Below are 24012 nucleotides of genomic sequence, written 5' to 3'. Positions count from 1 at the left end.
GGTGTATCTTGTCTGAAATGTATGCTAAAACTACTCATTTTAAGCGTGAGAAAGCCGTTCGAAGGTTTTTGACTGAGGAACTATAAGAGAAACTTGAAAAAAAAAAAAAAAACACTTCAAAACATTAATGTTAAAAAAAATTCAATACATCAAATCAAAAATAAATAAAATTAAAAACACTGAAAATACAAAAAACTCAAAAACCCTCAACTTAAAAATTAAAACTTAACCTAAAGTAACCAAAGCTAAAAGCGGTAAAAAATTCATAAAATTGCGGTTTTCAAGAAATCTCTCTTCTATTTGATTAAAGCAGCATTCCCTCTTTTGTTTTTAAGGTTTTAATTTTTTTTACATTTTTGTGTATTGAATTTTTTCAATTTATTGTTATAAATTTAACTGAGCATAATTTAATGTTTTGATTATGTTTTTTCAAAATTAGTTTTTTAATTTTACTTTTTCAAATTTCTGTTACAGTTTCCAAGTCAACAATCGTTGAAGGGCTCTCACACGCTTAAAACGAGAAGTTTTACCATACATTTTATAAGTATATATTTTTTAGCTAAAAAAAACAACATTTTTTTTAGCTAAGAAAAGACCAAGTCATAACTTCGAGACATGTCAAACCATTGAATACCAAAGTTAACATCTCAAATAATAAGCTTCCGACACCATATTCCTGATATAGACTATGAAACCTACGTCTGAAAACCCAGACAGCCAACTAATCATCCTAATTCATAAACCCAGACAAATCAAATCCTGAAATACCATGGTAAACATTTCAAGTAATAAGCTTCAAAAACGATAGCTAAGAAATCCACACACGATAGCTAAACACACACACGATAAGCTAAGAAATCCAAGTCTAAAAAAGCCCAAACTATACTAATTCATAAGTTGATAAAAATCAATGCAAGGAATAAACATCTTATATAATAAAGTTTAGAAAATATACATCAAAGAAAATCTAAAGTATCTAACTATGAAAACTCCAAAGAGCCAACTAACCTTGGAATCAGGTAGCACAATAGTGCTATTTAAGTAAAGAGCGATGTGGGCACAATTTTTTTTTCTTAGACCAGGGTGCTTCGTATCGAAGTTGTTATCGCAGAAACTTCGAAAAGGGCTCATTCAATTAGAAATTGAAAAGGTTAATGCCCTTTTTAATAGTTGAAAGTGATTGTAGGGCAACTATTACCTCTTCCAAACCTACCATTTTGCAAAACACATCCAATCAAAATTTTGAGAAAGCCATTTTGTTCAACGTAGTAGAAAGGTCCGAAAATTATGTCTTTGAGGATGAAAACCTCCCAGAGCCCTCAAGGCAAGGGTTGTAAGTTATGCTCTGGGGGCATATAAGGTATATATATAGAAAGGGCGATCGTATAAACTTTGAAGTGGGCTTATAGGATTGGTCACCAGAAGTTCTAAAGCCCTCTTAAAGATTCAAAGTGATCAGGGGGGATACTCCCTACCCACACCTTGTATTTTCCCAAAATCCATCTGATAGAAATTTTGAGTTGGCCATTTGTTGTCATAGAAACTTCAAAAATAGCTGATTCAATTGGAAATTGAAAGGACAAGTACCCTTTTTAATAGTCGACAGGGTAAGTCGACTGACTTACCCTGTTTTCGACGTTCAAATACTTTATTTTTAGTATTCCACGTGTAATACGAAGGCACTTCAGTATACAGCAGTTTTTTGCAAAAGAATCATTTTTGCATAGCGAAAAGAAAGCAGTTAACTTTGTATCCGGTGTATTCAGGGCTCTTTGTTGCACGTTGGATTCCGAAAAATAAACACGTTGACCATTCTGTAAATGTACCGCTAAGTGAACAACAGCTGGACTACGTTCATGTATCAGAAATGAAAGAATTCGCCAAACAGCTTCATTACTGCTTATGTATCTTCCAGCCTGATATTGTACGATTTCGTCGATATCTTTGATTTCGGACTGAATGCCAAAAACTGCCATGTCACTACTTTTGTTGACGTATTTACAAATGTATTTGATTGCCTTTGCGTAGTTAGAGTATTCAACGTTTATGTGTGCATTAAATGTTTTTGATAATAATGGGGAATATGGAACAACCCACTGGTTATCTACTTCGATGGTGGTACCGTTACGCTTCTTTATTATTGCTGTTTTACCGCCATCTTCAGTAGATCTTTTTCTATATTGTGGGTAACCATCACTGCCAGTAATTGTGTTGGGTACTAAAAGTCGAGGATATTGCTTTGTGCACCTTCCTTTGGCCATGCATGGTGAATTTTCGTTCAGTGCAGCGCAAGGTCCATGTATCACATTTTTTACAACAATATCATATAACCCCTTATCGACATTTTCATCAGGTATTTCAGCGGAAATCACATCATCAATTTCATTAGAAGTAATTTTTATAATGTAGCCAGATTAGTATATGTGCGTGTGGCAATCCTCGTTTTTGCCATTCCACTGAGTACATCCAGCATCGCACTGACCCAAACACTTCAAGTTTTACTATGTAGTTTATCAGTGATTTCAACTTTTGCCGGAAGACACGGGCCGTAATGTCATGTCTATGAACCGCCGATTGTCCTTGAAGTAAAAGCTGCTGTATCTCGTCCCAAGATTGATTATATGTAAATGTAATAAATAAATCTGGACGACCATAGAGACGAATATACGCAATAGCATCTTGAGCATATTCATGCATATGACGGGGACTGCCAGCATATGACGAAGGTAAAATCGTTAATCTTCCAACGTTTGTGGTATTACCGTCATTTACAACTGCATCTCGCAAATGAATGTACTGTTCAGAGCGGAGCTTGGTCTGATTCAGACGGATAAATAGCAAACATTCTGATTCAATTTTTGCATACATATCAACGATGTATTGGTGAAACAATTGACGGCATTTTAAAATATAATTGTTTTCATCCTGCCGAATCATTAGTCTATAGGAATAATAATGCATTGCACTGCATTTCTTATTCATTTCTTTGTTTTCAATTCTGATAAAAGCTATTAATAGTATATATATATATATATATATATATATATATATATATATATATATATATATATATATATATATATATATATATATATATATATATATATATATGCTTGAGATTTGGAGTTACTTATAAAAATGGAAGGGGGAGAGGCTTTTCTAAAGCCTCTCCCCCTATCTCTCAATGTAATGTGGTGAGGGATACCCTATTTGTAAATACAATGCCCTGACGAAGACTCTATCTCTCAGTGCTAAGTCATGAAGACTTTTTTATCTTCCTATACAGTTTCATGAAAACTTCCAACTAAAAAACTATTTTATTAAATAATGAACCACAACAAAAAATCTCTGGATATTTCGGATAATAGTTGACATACGGTAAAGTATAACCAAACGATGTGAATAGAAGAAAATTGAATGCCATGTCAGCCTCTACCCTAGATGAGCCAGGGCCCAAGGATGGGGACATAAAGACTTCCCCATCGGCTCCAATGTCTAGAAGGCCAATGTCCCCAAGATATAGACCTCCCCTTAAAAGGATCAAATGAAAAAATAGAGAAAATACGCGGTTAATATTCAATAAAGGGAAAAGAAAAGGTTGTGAAGTTGTTATCAAACAGTTCGTGGTAACGAACTGTAGTAAGGAGCGACCCGGCTCAATAGTAACCAAAACTCTAAAAAATAGAGTTTTGATGCCAATACATACATCAAAAGAATTGCATTTTAATGCTGATTTTAAATATATAAGTTTCATCAAGTTTAGTCTTACCCATCAAAAGTTACGAGCCTGAGAAAATTTGCCTTATTTTAGAAAATAGGGGGAAACGCCCCCTAGAAGTCATAGAATCTTTACGAAAATCACACCATCAGATGCACCGTATCAGAGAACCCTACTGTAGAAGTTTCATGCTCCTATCTACAAAAATGTGGAATTTTGTATTTTTTGCCAGAAGGCAGATCACGGATGCGTGTTTATTTGTTTTTTTGTTTTTTTGTTTTTTTTTCTTTTTCCCAGGGGTGATCGTATCGACCCAGTTGTCCTAGAATGTTGCAAGAGGGCTCATTTTAACGGAAATGAAAAGTTCTAGTGCCCTTTTTAAGTGACCAAAAAAATTGGAGGGCACCTAGGCCCCCTCCCAAGCTAATTATTTTACCAAAGTCAACAAATCAAAATTCTGAAATAGCCATTTTATTCAGCGTAGTCGAAAAACCTTATAACTATGTCTTTGGGGACGACTTACTCCCCCACAGTCCCCGTGGGAGGGGCAACAAGTTACAAACTTTGACCAGTGCTTACATATAGTAATGGTTATTGGGAAGTGTACAGGCGTTTTCATTAGGATTTTTCTGGTTGGAGGAGGGGTTGAGAAGAGAGGATATGCTGGGGGAACTTTCCATCGATAGTTTGTCATGGCGGAAGAAAATCTCCATGAAGGAAGCGCAGGATTTACTAGCATTATTTAAAAAAAAATGAAAAAATAAATATGAAAAAGTTCTTTCAGCTGGAAGTAAGGAGCAGCATTAAAACTTAAAACAAACAGAAATTATTACCCATTTGAGGGGCTCACCTCCTCCTAATACCTCGCTCTTTACGCTAAAGTATTTTTAGTAATTTCAACTATTTATTCTACAGCTTTTGTGATTCTGGGGTCATTCTTAATGAATTGGGACAAAATTTAACCTTTAATGTAAAGAGCGAGGATCTGACAAGGGGGGAACCCCCTCATATATGTAATAAAAATATGAGAATACAAAAGTTCTTTACTTAAGCTAATTTATAAGTTACGTAAATCTTTTACTAATAAAAATATTCGTAAAAAATCAAAAATTCTAGTTGCCTTTTTAATTAACCAAAAAACCGGAGGGCAACTAGGCTTCCTCCCCCGCTCTTTTTTTCTCAAAATCATTCGATCAAAATTGTGAGAAAGCCATTTAGCCAAAAAAAAAAAAAAATGCAAATTTTGTTTTAATTATTCCTCTGCGGAGAGCCAAAATCAAAACATGCATTGATTCAAAAACGTCCAGAAATTAAATAAAAAAAAACAAGTTTTTTTTAACTGAAAGTAAGGAGCGATATTAAAACTTAAAACGACCAGAAATTACTTCGTATATGAAAGAGGCTGCTTCCTCATCAACGCCCCGCTCTTTACGCTAAAGTTTTTTACTGTTTTAAAAAGAAGAATTGAGAGAAAGAGTCAAACTTTAGCGTAAAGAGCGAGGCGTTGATGAGGAAGCAGCCTCTTTCATATACGAAGTAATTTCTGGTCGTTTTTAGTTTTAATGTCGCTCCTTACTTTCAGTTAAAAAAACTTGTTTTTTTTATTTAATACTCTAAAATATAATCATGAAAGTATGAACCGAGGAAAATCGCACCGCATGTCCGTCACAGTCTTCAGAAAACCCTGGGCCCAAGACGGTCATATTGAGACTTGCCCTCAAAAAGATCAGGTGTGAAAATAGAAAAAATAAACTGTTAAAATCTGATAAATGGAAATAGGACACGTAAAAATGTTTTCTTTGTTGAATATATTTAATCAGTAAACATGTTTAAGCTAACCTGGTTTAAGCTAATAAACATGTTTAAACATGTTTTGTGCTATGTTTAAAATAGACTTAGGTCATAGGTTTATGTCCTATTCTATGCATATCTTCTCCTCCGAGCGTTGAACGTATGTCAATTTGCCAGAGGGACTCAATAGGGGGGACATAAAGAGTTTTCCTTAAAAAGATCAGGTATTGAAATACAGGAAATACGCGATTAAAATCAAAACAAGAGCTAGGAGCTCATATGGCATTTGTGACGAGGCCGGAAAAGCCAAGAGCCAAGAGCTCATACGGCATGAGCTCTAGCAAAATCTAAGAATCAATAGATGGATTTAAGAGTAAAACCAGAGGCTTAATGCCGGTCGGGACTTAAAATAGAGCTGAGTCACGAGGTCCTTCCAATTGACGAGGTCCAAAGTGCTCTGAGAGAGCGGATCCCTTCCAATTATGTCAATCACGTATCCAAAACGTGTGCTTATTCTTCACATCAGGCTTCATCCCAGTCTCTCCACCCTAAGCGTTTTCCAAGATTTCCGGTTTCTAAGATTTCTGTTTCCCCACTCCAACACCCAACATCCAACAGATCCGATTCGAATTGAAAATGGAGCATCTGACAAATAAAATATTTCTATATATCAAGTTTCATGAAGATCTGGTCACCCATTCTTAAGTTTAAAATACCTCAATTTTTCTAATTTTTCCAGATTAACATCCCCCAACTCCCCGAAAGAAAATGAATCCGTTCCAATTATGTCAATCACGTATCTATAAATTGTGCTTATTCTTCCCATAGAGTTTCTTCCCGATCTCTCCACTCTAAGCGTTTCAAAAGATTTACAACTTCCAAGACTTCTGTTTCCCCCTCCAACCCCCCGTGTCCCTGAATCCAATCCAAATTGAAAATATAGCATCTGAGACATAAGATCCTTTTATGTATCAAGTTCCATTAAGATCCGATCTCCCATTCGTAAGATAAAGATATCTCAATCTTCATGTTTTCCAAGAATTCCGGTTTCCCCCTCCAACTCCCCCAAGTGTCACCAGATCTAGTCGGCATTTAATATGAGCGCTCTAAAGCACAAAATCCTTCTAAATATCTAATTTCATTGAGTTCTGATCACCCGTTCGTAAGTTACAAATACCTCAATTTTTCCAATTTTTCCAAATTACACGTTTTCAAAGAATTCTGGTTTCCCCCTCCAACTCCCCCCAGTGTCACCGGATCTAGTCGGCATTTAAAATGAGCGCTCTAAAGCACAAAATTCTTCTAAATATCTAATTTCATTGAGTTCTGATCACCCGTTCGTAAGTTACAAATACCTCAATTTTTCCAATTTTTCCGAATTACGAATTTTTCCAAAGAGAGTAGATCCGGTTCGGTTATGTCAGTCAGGTATTTTGGACTTGTGCTTATTCTTCCCACCCAGTTTCATCCTGATCTCTCTGCTTTAAGCGTTTTACAAGGTTTCCAGTCCCCCAACTCCCCCCAATGACATTGAATCCGGTCGGAGTTTTAAATAAGAGATCTGAGTTACGATTTCCTTTTAGATATGAAATTTCATTAAGATCCGATCACTCCTTCGTAAGTTAAAAATACCTCATTTTTCTAATTTTTCAGAATTAACCCTCCCCTCCCAACTCCTCCAAATAAAGCGGTTCCGTTCCGGTTATGTCGATGATGTATCTAGGACTTGTGATAATTTTTCATACCAAGTTTCATCCCGATCCCTCCACTCTAAGCGTTTTCCAATATTTTAGGTCCCCCCAAATCCCCCTAATATCACCAGACCCGGTCGGGATTTAAAATGAGAGCTCTGAGACATGATATCCTTCTAAATATAAAATTTCATTCAGATCTGACCTTCCGTTCGTAAGTTAAAAATACCTCATTTTTTCTAATTTTTCCGATTTAACCGTCCACCCACTCCCCCCCCCTAGATGGTCGAATCGGTGAAACGACAATTTCAAATTTAATCTGGTCTAGTTTCTGATACGCCTGCCACATTTCATCGTACTAGCTTACCTGGAAGGGCCTAAACTAGCAAAACTGGGACAGACAGACCAACAGAATTTGCGATCGCTAAATGTCACTTGGTAGTAACCAAGTGCCATAAAATAGACCAAATCTGAAAATACAGACAATAATAGCTTGAAACAACATGAAGCGAGAAGTGGCTAAAAATTGGCTAGGATAGTGACACTAGCACCACAAGCCCCCTGGTTAGTTTTGAGAACTAAAAAAGCGGCCCTAAATTTTAATAAATGGAAAAGAGAACGTTAGAAAGTTGGTATATGCTAAAATATTACCTAAAAAAAATGACTAAACAAAATCGAAGTGCATGTAGGCCTCAATCTTCACAAAAGCCAAGGCCTCGCGATTCGCGAAGGGGATATAGAGAGTTCCCTTTAAAGATCATCATATATTAAAATACAGGAAATTTGGGTTAAAATTTAATAAATGGGAAAGAGAACGTTAAAAAGTTGATATAAGCTAAAATATAAGCTAGAAGGTATGCATTAAAGATATCGAATTGTATATGGGCCCCGATCTTTGTAAAATGTCACGCCCTCACGATGGGTATATAGAGTCCCCCTTAAAACACTAAAAAATCTTAAAATACAGAAAATAATCGGTTAAAATTTAATAAATGGTAAAGAAAACTTTGAAAATTTTATATTAGCTAACTAGCTGACCCCTGCCACGCGTTGCTGCGGCGCTGCGCGCCCCAGCAGCACGTGGAGTATCAGATAGTTCCCCCTAAACCCCCCTGAATCCACCCCCTAAAGCCTCCCTGAACCCCCCTGGTGTTTTTTCTTTTTTTTTCTTTGCGTAATTAGTTCGGTTTTGAAGTGTATTTATAAATAAGCTAGGCCAACAGTTCCGACTAGCTTTAAACCGTACCAAGTTTAACACCTGTGATGTCACACACCGTAAGCTTGCGGAATATCCAAGAGTAAAAAAACAAGGAGGTAAATGCCTCTCAGATTAATGGGGTTACAAAAGGTCAGAAATCATATGTTTCGATGCAATGTGGCGAGGAGTACCCTATGTGCCAATTTGGTGAGAAGCACATGCCTTAATGCAATGCGGTCTGGCGCCCGCTATTCGATGTGTTATGAAGTCATCTCAGCATCTCTACTATCATGTGTCTCGATGCAATGCGGCGAGGAGTACCCTATGTGCCAATTTGGTGAGAAGCACATGCCTTAATGCAATATGGTGTGGCGCCCGCTGTTCGATGTGGTTATGAAGCAATCTCCGCACCTCTACTATATATGTCTCGATGCAATGTGGCGAGGAGTACCCTGTGTGTCAATTTGGTGAGAAACACATGCCTTAATGTAATGTGGTGTGGCGCCCGCTATTCGATGTGGTATGAAGTGATCTCAGTATCTCTACTATCATTTGTCTCGATGCAATGCGGCGAGGAGTACCCTATGTGCCAATTTGGTGAGAAGCACATGCCTTAATGCAATATGGTGTGGCGCCCGCTGTTTGATGTGGTATGAAGCAATCTCCGCACCTCTACTATATATGTCTCGATGCAATGTGGCGAGAAGTACCCTGTGTCAATTTGGTGAGAAGCACATGCCTTAATGTAATGTGGTGTGGCGCCCGCTATTCGATGTGGTAGGAAGTGATCTCAGCATCTCTACTATATATGTCTTGATGCAATGTGGCGACGAGTACCCTATGTGCCAATTTGGTGAGAAGCACATGCCTTTATGCAATGTGGTGTGGCGCCCGCTATTCGATGTGGTATGAAGTGATCTCAGCATCTGTACTATATATATTGAACTTTAAGGCAGACGAGTAAAACTGTTGAGAGTCCTTTCACTTTTTCAAAATCTTCTAATTCTTTTCATGCCACGGATCATAAGTAAACAAAAAAAAATACGTTAAATTCCTGTTGATTGGCTTTCCGCTATATAAGAAATTAACATCATATTGTAGAAAATGTCTCTCGATTTCTGGCTACACGTCTGATGTGTTCAGATAAAGTTAGTATTGGAATGAATACTCTCCTCCTCCAAGGTGGCATAGCGTCTTTATCTCTGCTAGTTAATATTGGACCCGGTGTTCCATCTTAGCTGTCGCAAGGACACACAAAGGATCTTTGTATTCGATAAGCGTCGTTAATCCGTATGCCAGGCCCCCTTCCAAGGAAACATGACGTTTGTGCTTACCTTCTAGGTTTTAATTAGAGGTCAATGATAAACTGACGTCAAGTGACCAGTTTGTGAAAAATTTATGATCTTTTGCAGGTCTCAAAAAACTTACTCAAGTATATAAAATTGCAAAATAATTTTGAACCGAGTATAAAACTGCTGAACTAAAAAAGAAAGAGAGCTAAAGAAAGAGAGAAAAGTAAAAAGAGAGCTATATACCAACTATTAAAACATTTTTCTTTGTAAGATTCTCAAGTAAAGCTCCAAATATCAATGACAGTATTCCCAAATAAACAAAGCAAATATGAGAAGAGCTAAAAATTTATCCCGCCTGCGTCCTCGTTCAAAGACACAAAGAATAAAGAAACTCACACTGGGAGAACTCCGCGAGCTCATTCAGCAAAACTTGACATTACTGGAGTCCCGAAAAATCACATACGCACAATATGAATCAAAGTATGGAACAATTTATAATTCATCTGACGAGGAGTTTGATAACGATGGAATAGACAGCTCAATTGCATCTTTTCGGAGCAGTTTGGAAAATAAAAGAGACAAGCTTGCTCAATGCTCCGGGGCGAAACAGGTAAAACAGCCAGATAAGATGTTTGGAAAGAAAAGATCAACCATAAGTCTTTCTCGTAAAATAGAAATTGTAGAGCAGCTAGTTTCAGAGTCGCTATTAAAGTTAGAAGAACGGAGAGCATTAATAGAAGAGAGCACTGGATTCAAAGCGATACTGTAAAGGTTCGAATTGAAGTATATATATATATATATATATATATATATATATATATATATATATATATATATATATATATATATATATATATATATATATATATATATCTATATATATAAAAATAAGTTGTCTGTCCGTTACGCCAGATTATATCTTCTATATATATAAAAGAAAACAAACTAGAATGTAAAAACTGGAAAATGCATAAATATTTCGAAATATTTTGACAATAGATTAAAGAAATTCGAAAAAGAAAAATGGTAAAAAACTAAAAAAAAAACTAAGAGAAAAAACTAAAAAAAAAAATTAAAAATTAAAAAAATTAAAAAAAGAAAAAACCTAAAAAGAAAAAACGTAAAAAAATAAAAAAGATAAAAAACTAAAAAAAACTAAAAAAGCTAAAAACTAAAAAAAGAAAAAACTAAAAAAAAAACTGGGAATTGCACAAATATTTCAATATATTTTGACAATAGATTAAAGTAATTCGAAAACCTTTAAACAGATACCCCAAATTTGAGGTTTAATTTAAATTGTTGGAGCTTTAGCATGCTTGGCACGTAAAGGTTTTTCCAAGTGTCAATGTTAGAATGAACATTGAGAAATTGAAGAAAACAAATCAATAAAAAGAAGAAACTAAAGAATGTGCAATTTACGTCAACGAAGGCGTGTCGAGGAACTACCAGAGCAACGCAAAACCAGACTTGCTTCTGAAAGAGAAAGTAAAAAAAGAAGGCGTGCCGAGGAATCAAAAGAACAGCAGGGAAACAGGCTTGAGGCTGATAGAGAAAGTAAGAAAAGAAAGCGTGCCGAGGAATCAGAGCAATCTGAAAGTTATCGCCTGGCATTCAGGTACAACCCAGTCGATGATTATAGCTTGAGTAGATGTGTTCAAATCGGGACAATGTCTAAAATTTGTCCCTATTGCAAGGCCTTGAAATTCAATGGTGAAACAATGGGAATGTGTTGCGCCTCAGGAAAAGTTAAACTTCCTCTATTGGCTGCACCACCAGAGCCATTGAAGACTTTCCTTACTGGAAATACGTCAGAATCTAAGCGTTTTTTGTCAAAAATCAGACAATACAACTCATGTTTCCAAATGACGTCGTTTGGAGCCCAAATCGAAAATCCAGATCAATTTATGTCTACTTTCAAAGTAAAAGGGCAAATTTATCATAAAGCAGGGTCCCTTCTACCATTCTCAGGCGAGAATCATAAATTTTTACAATTGTACTTCATCAGTGATAGAAATTCTGAATTGAATGCACGTTGCGAAATTTCTCCCAACGTTGAAAGGACAATCGTTTCCCAATTGCAACATCTTTTCCACGAAAATAATAAGTTAGTGCGTCTGTTCAAAACAGCCATCGATTTGATATATATAAAAATAAGTTGTTTGTGGGTTATGTCTGTCTGTCTGTCTGTCGAGTGACGTCGTGTTTGTCCGCATATGACGTCTGAATTATTTCACACTAATACAAAAGAAGAAAAAAAACTAAAAAAGGTAAAAACTACAAAAAAAACTAAAAAGAAAAAAAACTAAAAAAGCTAAAAAACTAAAAAAAACTAAAAAAGGTAAAAAACTAAAAACTAAAAAAAAACTGAAAAAACTAAAAAAAGGCAAAAACTAAAAAAAAACTAAAAACTAATAAAAAAACTAAAAAAGCTAAAAAACTAAAAAAACTAAAAAAACTAAAAAAAGGTAAAAAACAAAAAAAAAACTAAAAACTAAAAAAGAAAAAACTAAAAAAAAGGAAATACTGAAAAATAAGAGAAAAAGAAAACTAAAAAAATATTAATAAATATAAAAAATATAAATATAAATATAATATAAATTAGCAATCAACAAAGCACCGAGACACAAATGACGACCGGGACACAGGGAGTATAAATGACGACCAGGACATAAGTAAAAAAAAAAAAACTAAAAACTAATAAAAATACTAAAAAATCTAAAAATCTAAATAAACTAAAAAAGAAAAAAAAGAAAAAAGGAAAAAAATAAAGGAGAAAAACAAAACTAAAAAACGAATGTATATACAGACCGGGACACCGGGATACAAATGACGACCGGGACACAGGGAATATAAATGACGACCGGGACACAGGGACACAACTACAATGGGGACGCCGGGGGGCACAGGGGGATATAAATGACGACCGGGACACCGGGACACAAGGAATATAAATGACGCCCGGGACACTCAAAGAGAAATCACAGACTGGAACACCGGGACACAAATGACGACCGGGACACAGGGAATATAAATGACGACCGGGACACAGGGACATAACTACAAAGGGGACGCCGGGGTGCACAGGGGGATATATAAATGACGATGGCGACTCAGGGAATGGTCGATTAGCAATCACCATCAACAAAGCTCAAGGGCAATCATTAGAATCATGAGGTATAGATCTGAATACGGATTGTTTTCCCATGGACCATTATATGTTGCATGTTCAAGAGTCGGTAAACCTGACAATCTATTTATATGCACAGACAATGGGACAGCAAAGAATGTTGTATATTCGCAAGTTTTACGTAGTTAAAAACATATATATATATATATATATATATATATATATATATATATATATATATATATATATATATATATATATATATATATATACATATATATATTTATACATATATATATATATATATATATATATATATATATATATATATATATATATATATATATATATATATATATATATCTATCTATATTCACAGGTGGGACATAGGGACACAACTACAATGGCGCGTAACTAATATGGCGCGTAACGACTTACGCGTGGGGGGGGCTTGGGGGGGGGGGCGAAGCGCCCCCACCAACTAGGTGTTGGGGTGGCGCGAAGCGCCACCCCAACAGCTAGTATATAAATAAGTTGTTTGTGGGTTATGTCTGTCTGTCTGTCTGTCTGCATATGACGTCTGAATTATTTCATCATATACCAATTCAAAAACGAAAGTATACAAGCTGATGTAGCTGACTTGGTAACGCGGTATGTTCCAGGTTCTAAGTTCGAGAGGTTCCAGGTTCAAACCTTACAAAAACTATATAAATACTATATAAATGACTATGGAGACACAGGGAATGTTTGATTAGGAATCTGTGTGTCTGTCTGTCAGGTGACGTCATGTTTCTGTGTCGACTGACGTCATGAAGTTAGTTGTCGTCATTTTTGCTATGACGGTGACGTCATTAATGGTATTTAAGACATGCGTTCACGGAAAAATGTTTAATTGTAAAATGACTGAAGAACCTACAATGGCAACAGCCGAGGAAGCTGCTCGAAGAGTCTATGCCAAAAAACTTGCTGCTGATAGAGAAAGTAAGAAAAGAAAGCGTGCCGAGGAATCACAAGACCAGCAAGAAAACAGGCTTGCAGCTGATAGAGAAAGTAAGAAAAGAAAGCGTGCCGAGGAATCACAAGAACAGCAAGAAAACAGGCTTGCGGCTAAAGAACGCAAAACCGCGCAGTTAGATGAAAATCCACCTGGAAAGCGAGAGTCAAAACATATCAAAACTGAAAATGATAGCGATGATGATTGGGTTTGGGATTTTGACTTGGATAAGGTCATCAATGCCTACCAGATTTAAGTTAAAAAACAAAGGTTCGGCGATATGTACTTCATAGTGACGCTGAAAAATAAAGAAGAAAAAAAAAACTGAAAAAATGACAAAAACTAAAAAAACTAAAAAGAAAAAACACTCAAAGATAAATTACAGACCGGGACACAAATGACGACCAACACAGAGGGAATATAAATGACGACCAGGAACCTCAAAGAAAAATTACAGACTGGGACACCCGGACACAAATCACGACCGGGAATATAAATGACGACCGGGACGCAGGGACACAACTACAACGGGGACGCCAGGGGCACAGGCGGGATATATAATTGACGACTGAGACACAGGGATTGTTTGAATAGAAATTACAGACCGGGACACCGGGACACAAATGACGACCGGGACACTGGGACACAGGGAATATAAATGACGACCGGGACACTCAAAGAGAAAATACAAACTGGGACACCAGGACACAAATGACGACCGGGACACAGGGAATATAAATGCTATTTATATGCACAGACAATGGGACAGCGAAGAATGTTGTATATTCGCATGTTTTACGTAGTTAAAAATATATATTTATATCTATCTCTATTCACAGGTGGGTAACAGGGATACAGCTACAATGGCGCGTAACTAATATGGCGCGTAACGACTAACGCGCGCGGGGGGGCTTGGGGGTGCGCGAAGCACCCCACCGACTAGGTGTTGGGGAGGCGCGAAGCGCCACCCCAACAGCTAGTATATATATATAAATAAGTTGTTTGTGTGTAATGTATGTCAGTCTGTCTGTCCGCATATGACGTCTGAATTATTTCATCATATACCAATTCAAAAACGAATGTATTCAAGCCCGAAGTAGCTGAGTTGGTAACGCGTTATGTTACAGGTTCTAGGTCCGAGAGGTTGCAGGTTCGAACCTTGGCTAGGAAAAAACTACAAAGAAAAACTAAAAAGAAAAAACTAAAAACTAAAAAAACGAAAAAAACTAAAAAAAAGGTAAAAACTACAAAAAATCTAAAAAGAAAAAAACTCAAAACTAATAAAAAACTTAAAAAAACTAAAAAAACTAAAAAAAAAATAAAAAACGAAAAAAACTGAAAAATAAAGGAGAAAAACAAAACTAAAAAAAAAAATAAATAAATAAAAAGGTAACCAATTCAAAAACGAATGTATATACAGACCGGGACACCGGGACACAAATGACGACCGGGACACAGGGAATATAAATGACGAGACACAGGGATGGTAGGCGTGTCAGGGAGCTGCACAAATTGACTTGGTAAAGTCGTTTTCCCAGATTCGACCATCTGGGGGGCTAAATGGAGAGGAAAAATTAGAAAAAAATTAGGTATTTATAACATACGAGTGGGTGATCGGATCTTAATGAATTTTGATATTTAGAAAGACATCGTGACTCAGAGCTATTATTTTATACAAGCAATTAAGCCTCTTATTTTCCTTTTAAATCAATCTATTGATTCATAGAATTTTGTTAGAGCTCATACCATATGATCTCTAGGCTCTTAGCACTTCATGCCTCGTCACAAGTGCCATATGAGCTCTTAGCTCTTGTCTGTTTTAAGGTTTTCGAATTGCTTTAATCCATTGTCAAAATATATTGAAATATTTGTGCAATCACCAGTTTTTTACATTTTAAGCAATTTAATAAAATTTAAAAAGAGCCTCAATTTTTTTAGCTCGTGTAACGGTAATAACGGTATATATATACACACACACACACACACATATATATATATATATATATATATATATATATATATATATATACATATATATATATATATATATATATATATATATATATATATATATATACATATCATGAAAAGAGAAATCACCAATGCAACAGCACAAACACATAAAAAAAAAAGAGTCAGAAGGAGAAAAGGAAGACTGTTTTCCTATATTAGTGATTACTATAGACCAGCACTTGAATGAGGCCTTAACCCTACTCATCCATACAATCACATAGGTCAAACAGCATAGCCATACGCAATCAACCATAAAGAATAATCCATGGACAGGCAGTCATGTCGTCAATAAGTATAAGTCGTCATTTACCAAAAAATAGAAAAAATAATAAAGACAAATAATTCAGAGGCAACAACCCAACACAAGGGCTCATCAGGAGAATACACTTGTCTATAGGGTTTCGCCACTTTAAATTCTCTACCCAGCCAAGTGTTGTGGCTACCACAGAATATCCATGGCATCCCCGTGTCAGGTATCACCCCAAAAATACATGCCTATGAAAAAAAAAACAGCAAATTTAAAACAACCAAGTAACACCAAAACAACCTTATCCTGTTAATACATCCCTCTTTTTAGCAACAATAGGTAAACTAAATATAATAAATTTTACCAAATCACAAATATTAACACATTGCAAAAAAAATTGAATGAACTAAACAATTATAGAATTCATCTTTACCATGTGGCTATTTTTTAAAAAAAATCCGCTCTATTAGAAACACAGTTCAAAATAAATGGCGCTGCATCATCATTTGTCGAGCCTCTGAAATTAGTTGAAAATTTCTTTAAGTATTTCCAGATAATTCTTTTGATATTTATTTAAAAGTTCGTTATAATGAAAACAAATTTTTTTAAATTGCCAAGTTAATTTATTTGCAGAAAAACCTCTTGACATCAATTTTTGGCTTAAGATTTTACATCTATTTTTAAAATCAATATAATTACTACAAATCCTTGCATAACGAAGTAACTGTGAGAAAAACGCCGAATAAGTGATATTTGAGTGTATATTACATCCAGGGAATGGGAAACTAATCACTTCAAAATCAAAATCATCCGTTTTATTATACATTTTAAAACTTAATTTATTATTATCACAAATATGAATATTTAAATCTAAGAAATGATCTTCATGACCAGCGCCATGACTAGGTTCAAGAGTAAGCTCTGATGGATATATATTTTTAGAAATATCAATGAAATCCTTACGATTTAAGACCAAAATATCATCTAAATATCTTTTATTATTTGACAAAACATGTTTTAAATTATTTGGATTATTCCTATCCATCATTCTAGTTGACTTAAAAACAAGTCAGCTATAAATGGGCTGGCATTCCCCCCCCCCCCCATGGGAATTCCCACGATTTGCTTGTACAAATCACCACCAAATCTTATATAAGTATTGTATAAAACAAATTCTAATAACTCAAAAATCATATCCAAGCTGTAACATCTCAAGTTAACTGTGGTATTAAAGCAATTTGTCCATATAGCTTTTTTATTTTAAGTGTCTATTTTTAAGAACCTTTTACTAGATAAGAGGAAAGATTTCTTGATAACAGTTTTTAAATTATCTAACATTACATTAAGTGATAAATTAGTATACATTGTCGCAAAATCGAAAGACTCAATTCTTTTAGCTGAAACCATTGTTAAAGAATCTATCACCTGCAGTGAATTATTAACACTCCAATATGGATTAAAATTCGAAAACTTTTTAATACCAGAACAATAGGTTTTAAGTTTATTTACAATTTCCTTTAAAATTAAAGAGAGGTCAGTAGCAGCAATGCGGGTTGGACATTTAGCTGCTCCAGCAATAAACCGTGGTTTAGGGGGATTCTTATGAAATTTTACAGTCCAATATAGGAAAGGGAACTTTTTATCATTGTCATTTATTTTAATATTAAAATTTTTAAAAAGTATTTCTTCAGTCTTTTTAATTAAATTCTCATCCTCTAAATTTACCTTTTCGTAAACATTAGTTGTGCATAACTCCCTTTTTAAGATATCACAATACAGCTTCTGACAAATTATGGCAAAATTATTATTAGCTTTATCCATTGGCACAATTACAAATTCATTCTGTAGATTAGCAATTGCTTGTTTAATCTTCGCATTATAAAATAATGATTTAGTGTTACTATTTTTTAAGTTAGAATATATTTTATTTCTTATTCTACTAATAATTAAATTCTTCCAACTTTGAAAACTCTCTTTATTTTTATTCTCTTTCTTACACCACTTATCAATAAATAAATCAAAATCATTTTCCAAGCCATCAAGAACACTCGATGGTTTCAGATGATGAGAAAGACGGAAATTAGCCCCTTTATTCATTATAATTTGAAGATCATCTTGCTTTATTATTGACAAGTCCCCTGTTATAACATGTTTGTAAGTAGGATTTACAAATGGGCCAAGTTGCTTACAATTACAAACCGGTTTCCAATTTATATCACTATCTAATCTTTTAAGTATTAAATTATAATTAAAAATAATTTGCCCAATATTTTTTGAAAATTTATAAGTTATAACTGGACTATCGTTATAATTCAAATTACTAGGAAGGGCCTGTTTCACATGCCGCTGATTTAAAATTTCTGGTAAATTAATATCTTTAATCTGCTTACCAAGTAAAATTAATAGGTAAATATAATCTGTTATCCTTATTACCAATCTTATCAAACTTTTTCTTTTTTGAAATAAATTTCGTTTTAGTTAGAATGCAAATTGTATCACATATTACTTTAAAATTATATTCAAGAGCTGTATTATTCTTAACAATCCAGAAAAGTTTGATGAAATTCCTCTTGGATAAATTATTTAGACATTATATTACAGAAATCATACCCCTAGATTCAAGTAGCTGGCATAGATCTATAGAAAGCATATGTAAATCTATTTCATTTTTTCTATTATTTTTCCTATGTCCTCTCGATCGTTTTTTACGTTTAGTAGGACAAGTAAAAGAAGGATGGTCCATAAAACCATCAATACATTTAACAACAACCTGAGACATGTCACCATATTTTGCTACACGATCATTTAGCCCAAAAGGATAAGCTGTACCAAGAGTATGGATCCAGAAATCCTCCTGTTTACGTAGTCTATTATTCTTCTCTTCTTTATTTAAATTTTCTAACTCTAAATTTTCTAAAATTGTGACAGTTATATCAGATATGGAACATTTACCATTATTACAATGTTGAACTAGATAGTTATTAGATTTTTCATTATTAACTGTTGTCTTGTGTCCAGAAAATCTTTTATATATATTATTAGTTGTTTCCCCCACATATTGTAGGCAGAATTTATTACATTCTAATAGGTAAATTACATTGGTTGTTTTACAATTAACATTACCACGTAACTTGCATGCAAAATTTTTATTATACAATGTACTCTTAACAGAAGTCCGTGGGATAAAATGATCTTGGCAAAGAAGACAACGACTCTTACACTTACTAACTTTCAAAAAATCGTTCCGAGTTCCGAGGCTAATATATATACATATACATATATATATACATCTGTATGTATACACATACATACATATGTATATATACATATATATATATATATATATATATATATATATATATATATATATTTATATATATATATATACATATATATATATATATATATATATATATTTATATATATATATATATATATATATATATATATATATATATATATATATATATATATATATATATATATATATATATACATATATATATATGCATATATATATATACCGTTATTACCGTTACACGAGCTAAAAAAATTGAGGCTCTTTTTAAATTTTATTAAATTGCTTAAAATGTAAAAAACTGGTGATTGCACAAATATTTCAATATATTTTGACAATGGATTAAAGCAATTCGAAAACCTTAAAACAGACAAGAGCTAAGAGCTCATATGGCACTTGTGACGAGGCATGAAGAGCTAAGAGCCAAGAGATCATATGGTATGAGCTCTAACAAAATTCTATGAATCAATAGATTGATTTAAAAGGAAAATAAGAGGCTTAATGGCTTATTTAAAATAAGAGCTCTGAGTCACGATGTCCTTCTAAATGTCAAAATTCATTAAGATCCGATCACCCACTCGTATGTTATAAATACCTAATTTTTTCTAATTTTTCCTCTCCATTTAGCCCCCCAGATGGTCGAATCTGGGAAAACGACTTTACCAAGTCAATTTCTGCAGTTCCCTGACATGCCTACCAATTTTCATCGTCCTAGCACGTCCAGAAGCACCAAACTCGCCAAATCAATGAACCCCTCCCCCCAACTCCCCCAAAGAGAATGAATCCAGTACGGTTCAGTCAATGACGTATCAAGGACATTTGCTTATTCTATCCACCAAGCTTCATCCTGATTCCTCCACTCAAAGTGTTTTCCAAGATTTCCCCATCCAACTCCCCCCCAATGTCAAAAGATCTTGTCTGGATTTGAAATAAGAGCTCTGAGACATGATTTCCTTCTAAATATAAAATTTCATTAAGATCCGATCACCTATACGTAAGATAAAAACACCCCAATTTTCAGGTTTTCCAAGAATTCCGGTTTCCCCTCCAATCCCCCCAATGTCACAGGATCTGGTCGGAATTTAAAATTAGAGCTTTAAAGCATAAGATCCTTCTAAATATCAAATTTCATTAAGATCTGGTCTCCCTTTCGTAAGTTACAAATACATCAATTTTCAAAATTACCTCTCTGTTCGTTTTAAGTTTCAATGCTACTTCTTCCTTTCATTTGAAAAAACGTTTTCATGTTTATTTTTCATTGTTTTCTTATAGTAATGCTAGAGAATCCTGCGCCCTTGTCATTGAATTTTTCTTCCCCCATGACAGATTCCTCCAAGGAAAGATCCTCCAATATAGCCCCCTCTCCTCAGCCCCACCCCCAAACAAAATAAAATCCCCCTGAAAACGTCTGTACACTTCCCAATAACCATTACTACATGTAAATACTGATCAAAGTTTGTAACTTGCAGCCCCTCCCCCAGGGATTGTGGGGGGGTAAGTCATCCCCAAAGACATAGTTATTATGGTTTTCGACTATGCTGAACAAAATGGCTATCTCAAAATTTTGATCCGTTGACTTTGGAAAAAAAATGAGCGTGGGAGGGGGCCTAGATGCCCTCCAATTTTTTGGTCACTTAAAAAGGGCACTAGAACTTATCATTTCCGTTAGAATGAGCCCTCTTGCGACATTCTAGGACCACTTGGTCGATACGATGACCCCTGGGAAAAAAAAACAAACAAACAAATAAACACGCACCCGTGATTTGTCTTCTGGCAAAAAATACAAAATTCCACATTTTTGTAGATAGGAGCTTGAAACTTCTACAGTAGGGTTCTCTGATACGCTGAATCTGATGGTGTCATTTTCGTTAAGATCCTACGACTTTTAGGGGATGTTTCCCCCTATTTTCCTTAATAAGGCAAATTTTCTCAGGCTCGTAACTTTTGATGGGTAAGATTAAACTTGATGAAACTTATATATTTAAAATCAGCATTAAAATGCGATTCTTTTGATGTAGAATTGATATCAAAATTCAATTTTTTAGAGTGTTGGTTACTATTGAGCCGGGTCGTTCCTTACTACAGTTCGTTACCACGAACTGTTTGATAGAAAGAAACAGAGTTTTAATGCAAATACATACATGAAAAGAATCGAATTTGGGTGCTTATGTAAAATATATAAATTTCATGAAGTTTAATGTTGGCCATCGTACAAATATTTTACTTGGGGGGGGGGCAGGGGTATTTTTTATGGTGGAATTAAGTCATATGATCTTTCAATGGAGGAGTTCTTCACGGGAGAGGAAAATTTTCCATACAGATGAAACCAGATTTCGCGAAATAATCAGAGGTAACGCTATAGCGTTGCCTATAGTAAAGGTCATACGGCTCCAAGGTTTGATTATAATTAAAAAAAATAACAAGTTTTTTCAATTGAAAGTAAGGAGCAACATTAAAAGTCAAAACGATTGGTAATTTGTCCATATGCAAAGGGATGCCTCCTCCTCAATACTTTGTTCCTTACGCAAAAGTTTTTTCTGTTTGTCCCAATTTTTAAGAACGGCTACTCAAACACAGGGGGCCGTTTAATCGGAAATAGGAAGCTTTTTTATAAGTACTAACAGCTTTATCGTAAAGAGAAAGGTTTATCGTAACTGAGAAGGGGGCAACTCTTCATAAACGGAATAATTTCTATTCGTTTTGAGTTTTAATGTTGCTCCTTAAGCCCAAAATCTGGTTTGTAGTGATTTTCGTTCGTTACAAGCTTGATTTGCACATTCAGATTAAGTTCCACTCGTTTTAAGATTTCTTTATTCATTTATATTAGTATTCATTATATGTTTGTTTGTATTGATTGTTTATTTAATTTCTGTTCGTTTTGGGTTTCATTTATACTTCAATAGCAATTTTTTTCGGTTGGAGCTTTATTTGCATGTTCAATTTAAGCATTAATCGTTTTAAGATTTATTTATTCATTTATATTAGTACTTGTTGTACATTTTTTTGCTCTGATTGTTTATTAAATTTCGGGTCGTTTTGGGTTTCATTTGTTCTTTAGTAGTAATTTCTGGTCGTTCTGAGTTTGAATTTTAACAGGCATTTGTATCTACTGATCTTAAGTTGGCCCTTACTTTCCTTTGAAAAACTTCTTTTTCGAAAAGTTTTCTCTTAATTAATTTAACAAACGATCAGAAAATAAATAAAAAACAAGTTTTTTTCAACTGAAAGCAAGAAGCAGCATGAAAACTTGAAACGAACAGAAATTGTTGTGACAATGAGGGGTTGTTCCCTCCTTAATGCCTCTCTCTTTACGCTGAATTTTAAATTTTATTCCTATTATTTAAGAATAACTATTAGAATAATAAGCTTTTCTAAAAGTTCTAAAACAACCTCCTCGTATACATAATAATGTTTGTTCGTCTAAATTTTTAATGTTACTCTTTACTTTCGGGTGAACAAGCTTGTTTTTTATTCATTCTTAGTAAAGAAGCGCCTATTATCTTGCTATGAATCTAAGAGGGGGTTCCTACTACTATAGGACCATAATACCCCGGGCTTCGTAACCTTCGTGCAGAGAAACCATAATCAAGGTTCTAGAACAAACACAGGCACTTTCTTGATTAATGGTATGGACTCTTACCAGTCGCGTTATCGTTTCATTAATTCTACGTAGTGTTACTTCAGCAAAACCGCTTATGACCTCTTCATGGAAGTCCACATTAATTTCTAGATGTGTGTGGATTATACAGCATTCCTCGGGAAGAGAATAAGAACTAGGATCTCCAGGACTTAAACGGGATGGTGACAGTAAAACTGTTTTGAGAAGGTCTGCAGCAAACAAAATTCCCTGAAAGTTCAAACATTACAGTCTGTTTTGTTGTATATAGTAATTATCTCAGAAGGACAACACTTCTTTTTGTAAGTAAAAGAGATGGGGGGAGAGACAGGAGAAATTGAGAAGAAAAAGAAAGGCGGGGAAAGAGAGAGAGCGAGAGGAGAGAGTGAGATAGAGGAAGTAGAGATTAAGAGATTAAAATCACAGTGCTGATTTTTTACAACACATACTAATCATCTCTAGACACCGAGCACTTTTTTAAGCAAGATAGAAAGCAAGAAAGAGAGAGAGAACATAACAGAAAAAGGAAAGGGAAAAAGAAAGGAATAGAGAGAGGGAGGGGAAGAGAGAGAGAGAGAGAGAGGGAAGAATAGAGGAAGAAATAGATGGGTCAAGTATTGACTATAGAATCGAAGTGGTCTCAATTTTTCACACTCACACAAGAAGGAGCTTTGGAGCAAATTCTACGACGATTAAAAATCTAAGCTAAGATATGCAAAAACTGGGCAAAAAGTGTTCAGTGTTCCTGAGCTCGTAGCCAAATACTTCTAGATTACTCAGAATACGTAGAGTAGGCTTCTCAATAGCAATATGCAGGTTCTTTTTTGTTTATTCCTAAATATAAATAAAATCCAGAGCCCTCCAGAGATACAAATTCGTGGAACATGGGATAGAAAAAAAAATACAGTTAAATAATCAAACGTAACACATAGTACTAAGCATATTGGTTATTCATAACACGATAAACAGTAGGATAACAAAAAGAACAATACCTTAGTTAGGTAAATAGTCACCCTTAGTGGAAAAC

At 34.6% G+C, this 24012-nt stretch overlaps 1 protein-coding gene across 1 annotated transcript in view; it reads right to left on the bottom strand.

Annotated features, from left to right (window-relative positions):
- LOC136028091 (leukotriene A-4 hydrolase-like) overlaps nt 1–23210 on the bottom strand; it is a 100908-nt gene extending 77698 nt beyond the window's left edge. Inside the window, exon 1 of the mRNA XM_065705709.1 lies at nt 23010–23210. The gene's annotated coding sequence lies outside the window, so the exon portion shown is untranslated. The remainder of the gene's footprint in view (nt 1–23009) is intronic.
- Between the last annotated feature and the right edge of the window lie 802 nt (nt 23211–24012).

The sequence above is a fragment of the Artemia franciscana genome, chromosome 6, assembly GCF_032884065.1.
Source record: "Artemia franciscana chromosome 6, ASM3288406v1, whole genome shotgun sequence".
NCBI lineage: Eukaryota > Metazoa > Arthropoda > Branchiopoda > Anostraca > Artemiidae > Artemia > Artemia franciscana.
This window is presented reverse-complemented; position numbering and strand designations above follow the sequence as displayed.